The sequence below is a fragment of the Pan paniscus genome, chromosome 16 (genome assembly GCF_029289425.2).
Source record: "Pan paniscus chromosome 16, NHGRI_mPanPan1-v2.0_pri, whole genome shotgun sequence".
Taxonomy (NCBI): Eukaryota; Metazoa; Chordata; class Mammalia; order Primates; family Hominidae; genus Pan; species Pan paniscus.
Window position 1 is genome coordinate 77,122,745 of NC_073265.2, and position 5,196 is coordinate 77,127,940.

Below are 5,196 nucleotides of genomic sequence, written 5' to 3' on the forward strand. Positions count from 1 at the left end.
ACCTGGATCAGAGACTTAAGACCATCTGGACAAAGGCTTTCTATTGGGCTCCACCCAGTTTCACCTATAATTTGAATATGTGTCCCCTCTAAAACTCATTCTGAAATTTAATCCTCAGTGTGTCAGCATCAAGAAATGAAGCCTTTAAGAGGTAATTGTGTCAATGAGGGTTCTGCTCTCATTAATAGATTCATAGATTAATGAATTAGTGGTTCATCATGAGTGTGAGGTTGGTGACTTTCTAAGAAGAGGAAGAGAGATTTGAGTCAGGACACTCAGTTCTCTCACCATGCGATTGCCCTGCAACACCTTGGAACTCTGCAGAGAGTCCCCAGCAGGAAGGTCTCACCTGAGGTGAACCTTCGACCTTGGACTTCTTAGCCTCCAGAATGGTAAGACATAAATGTTGTTCTTTATATATTGCCCAGTTTTAGATACTCTGTAACAGAGTGTTAGGCAACAGAAAATGAAGACAGCTTTTTACCCTCACTGTCCATTAGCCTTCAAGGTTTGCTTTGCTGATCTTCCCATCTTTAAACTAAATCCTAAATCAAAGACCAATAGTGATCAGCCCTAGTAGAGTATTAGAATGACAGGTGATATTTAAAAATATCAGTACCTTACGGTTTCATCTCTTTGAATGAGCCCTTGGTGCCCTCATTTTTTAAGCCTTTCCCAGGAAAGCCTAACGTGAAAACGACTATGAAACAATGAAGATGATCTAGGTTGCTTCTCTGAGGTTTAGTAGAAACCCTCAGACTATGACCTCCAAAGTGCTGATGGGTGATGAACACTAGGCACAAAGAAAGGCTGCAGATCTAGTTCAGCTCTAAGCCTGCCTGAGGCAAGGACTGTGGATCCAGGGACTGGAGGAGGCAGAGGAGGCGTGGTTTCACAAAGTTTCATGGGTGGTGCAGGGCATGCTCCTCTCTGGTTTCAGAGGTCATGGGGTGGGGGGAAAATAAAGAACATATTTGCAATAACTGAACAATTCTTTATGATCTGAGACTTTCCATGTGCTCTTTCTCACTGAATCCTTACAACATTCCTGTAGAAAAATGGCAACCATCAAATCAAGAAATTGGCCCAAAGCCCTACAGTCTGCAAACGTAAGTGATAAAACTAGGATTTTCGCAGCTAATAGTCTTAACCACTCCTCATTCTGAATCCAGTGAAAGTAACACAGGATTTATAATTACATGGATTTGGAATCAAATTGTCTTTCTAGCACTTACTAGGTAGATGACTGTGGGCAATTAAATCTGATTTCTCTGAGCCTCAGTTTCCTAATCTGAGAAAATGGGGATAATAACTGTCATTTAGAAAAAAATAAATAAAAGAGTTACACAATAGAAATGTCATTCAATAAATGATTCCTCCTGCCTCATGTTCTAAGACATAATCCTGCCTTCCCACAGATCATAACAATTCATCCTGAAGTTTCTCCATGAAATGTAATGCTTTGCTACATCATTCTGCAATCCCAGAAGATTTTTTGCATATTTTTTTGCTATTACAGAAAAATCTCAGTCTCCCTCCCTCTCTCTCTCTCTGTGTGTCTCTTTTACTCCATATCTCTCTGTGTGTGTCTCTTTTACTCCATATCTCTCTGTGTGTGTCTCTCTGTTTATGTCTCTCTCTCTCTCTCATCCTTCCCATGTTTCTCTCTCTCTCACACACACACACACTCATTCACAGCTTTCAAAAGACACTTCTGTCCTTACCTTCACTTTTTGTTTTAAACAGCACACTCACTTTACTCTGAACTATACCTCACATGCACACGAGCTTTCTGCTCCATCTGTTCATCCCACATGTGTCTTCACATTCAAAGCAGCACCTTCCCCAAGACCAGCTCCCTAACCACCTCCCACCTCCACCCCATCCCTAGTCAGAGGAAGGCCTGGTTCCCACCTGAATTCAGCTTTGTCAAAGAGCCTCCTGGAAAGCTGTCATCTTCAGTTAGTAGGGATAATGGGATTATTCTATCTGTGTAATAATAACATGTTCAATTTAAAGAAAAAAATCTGAAGCCACTTAAAAGCTGCTGTTTGGCACCGATACATTATTCCAGTAATGAATAATCATTAAAGATATTATTCTGGATGCAGTTACCATGCAGTGATGTGAATAAAATGCATTAGATGGAAAATTGTATTTCAAGTAAATATATGCACTGGTAGAAATGTATTACCACCCACTAATATGTATTAATTCAAAACCAAATGCCAACTGGAGTTCGCCTACACGGGTTTGAATGGCAGGCAGTGATTTGGAAGTGGGAGGAAATAGGTTTGGATTTGGTCAAATAGACTTAGAAGTGATAGTGGGGGTGGGGGTTTATGACTCAAACATTAACAGGTGACAAGACTATGCCATGGACAGAACAGGTATGAGGGGCTCCCCTCCTACACCTCTTTAAGAGATTTTTATCTCTGACTAAGGATTACTGGTAGTTGTTGACATTTCTGAAGCAGTGGATCTTTTTCCCTTTTCACTATCTGCAACTTCAAATATTCTTTTCTGAAGAAAGTTAAAAGGAAGCCTGTACATTTTTTGCTAAGGTAAATGCCTTGCCATCTTATTTCATTTTCTCATTTTTTTCTTCAGTGCACAACATAAGCAACTGTCCTCCTTGTCATACTCAACATGAGCTTGGCACATCTGAAATCTGCAGGGATTTTCTCATTAGCACAGGGTTCCAAGCCCAAACCGTGAAGATGGAGTTTTCATTTTTAAATGGCACATCTTCAAGTTCTTGCCCTGTCCTCACTTTAGTATGCCCCAGAGGAAGTCAAAGATATGGACACTCTAAGACTCAGAAGAACCTTCTCAGGCATTCATTTTCCTATCTATTTTCAGCCATTTTATTTAAAAGGTTACAATTTTAAACCTCTCTTTAATTAAAAGATACCAGAGTTACAATGCAATACTATTTGGCAATCAAAACTAATGAAGCACAGATGCATGCTACAACACGAATGAACTTTGAAACATTGTGTTAAGTGAAATAAACCAGTTATTATACAAGGCCACATACTGTATGATTCCATTTGTATAAAATGTCCAAAATAAGCACATCTGTAGAGACAGAAATCAGATTGGTGGTTGTCTAGAGCTGGCGGAGGGGAGGGATGGGGATTGTTCGAGGCAAATGGGGAGTGACTCACAAAGAGTACCAGTTTCTTTTTAGGGCAATAAAATCTTTTAAATTGATTGTGGTGATGATCACATGTCTATGGGTATACAAAAAACCACGCAATTGTACAATGTAAACGGGTGAATCGTATGGCACATGAATTATATCTCAATAAAGTTTTTACCAAAAAAAGACACCAGAGAAAGAATGAAAACACAAAATACTATTTTGCAACATACATAATCAGTAAAGAACTAGCATCCAGAATATATAAAGAACAGCCAATAGGCTGGGCGTGCTGGCTCACGCCTGTAATCCCAGCACTTTGGGAGGCCAAGGTGGATGAATCACGAGGTCAGGAGTTTGAGACCAGCCTGACCAACATGGAGAAACCCCGTCTCCACTAAAAATACAAAAAAATTAGCTGGGCGTGGTAGCAGGCGCCTGTAATCCCAGCTACTTGAGAGGCTAAGGCAGGAGAATCACTTGAACCCAGGAGGTGGAGGGTGCAGTGAGCCGAGATCGTGCCATTGCATTCCAGCCTGGGCAACAGAGCAAGACTCCATCTCAAAAACAGGAAAAAAAAAAAGAATAGCCAATAAATCAACATAAAGACAGAAAACTAATAGAAAACTGACTAACAGTAGATCAGGACTCTCACAAAAAGAGAAACTCCAGTGGCCAATTAAAAAAATAAAGATTAGAAAATGAAAAAGCTACAACAAAACAGCTTTGTACATTCATTGGATGACAAAAAATAATAATTCATTAAGTGGGATACAGTTATGGAACAAGAGAAATTCTCATACACTGCTGGTGGAAATAGAAATTAGTAAAATCACTTTTGAAAACATTTTGTCAGTATATCCTAATGCTGAAGGTATGAAGGCCCTGATGATACAGTGATTCCACCCTTAGGCACATAGCTAGAGAAACACATACATACGTGCACAAAGGCAAAAGAAATTAGCACTAGAACTGCACAATAAGGAAGAAAATTTGGAACAGGAGAAAGAACACTGGAATGAGAGCCCCAACTTTGGATTTTAGATTTTTTAGTAGGCACTGGACATGGGGTGCTCATGCATCCTTGAATTTGGGGAGAGGCTCCAATGTCACTCAGGGATGGCCTCTGAATTTAAGAAGTGGGCTGCATGCACAGTCCACAATGGCCTAGTGTTGTGGGCCCACAATGGATATCATGCTGTGACCCATGGTGAAGGAAAGCATGGTCTGAAGAAAAGGTTATGGCATGGCCCCATGGTATCTATTTTGTGGCTGGGCCATTGTGTTCCTTGGAGTATGCAGACATGGGGGTGCAGGTCAGTGACATTGGAACCATGTAGCATTCACATGAAACATTCCTAGCATGTGAGTTAATTATGAACGACCCCTTTAACATTTAAAAGTTCAACATTAGGCCTTTTTCTACCCAAGCAAGGTGACGGCAGCAAATTAAGTGCCTGCTGAATGTTATTCTCATAAACAGCTTCTCAAGGAAAGGTCAAAAGGAGTCTTTTCCTTTTATTAGCCTGAATTCCTTGGTACAAATTGGAGTTGCTTATTCTATCTGTCCTCAGGTATGCCTGAATCTCTAAGTATTTTACAGTTTCCATAAAGAGTACATTGATCTTATTACTCTTAAAACCCAGCCATTTTCAGAATAAAATATATGCAGATCATATAATAATACTGTACAATTAATTCAGAGGAGATATAGTGAAGAAATATTTGTTGGGCTGAAGCCAGAGTAAGACCACTAAGAAGGTGAGATTACTGTAGCTCAAGATACCACTTACTTTCAGAGGAAAAAAAAATGATTGCTTATTTGGTTAAATACTATAAATATTCTTGATGAGAGGGAGGGTTATTCTAGTGGCCTAGAGCTCAAGGAGAAAAGAGGAAGCTGTGTTGTAGGGGTGGGCGAAACACAGTAGTGGTTGCAGCTAAGCTAACATCCATCAAGAATGAGTATAAGGTGGCAGAATGGGGACTTCAGTGCTGAGGCAGATTAACTCAATGTGGGAGAGTAAATCACAGCAAAAACAGCAACAGGT

At 40.1% G+C, this 5,196-nt stretch overlaps 1 long non-coding RNA gene across 1 annotated transcript; it reads left to right on the forward strand.

Moving 5' to 3' along the window:
* The first annotated feature begins 273 nt into the window (after window positions 1-273).
* LOC130540829 (uncharacterized) lies at window positions 274-3,034 on the forward strand. The gene is made up of 3 exons (XR_008954828.2): window positions 274-392; window positions 1,055-1,109; window positions 1,419-3,034. It is a non-coding gene; the product is annotated as an uncharacterized LOC130540829 (long non-coding RNA).
* The last annotated feature ends 2,162 nt before the right edge of the window (window positions 3,035-5,196 follow it).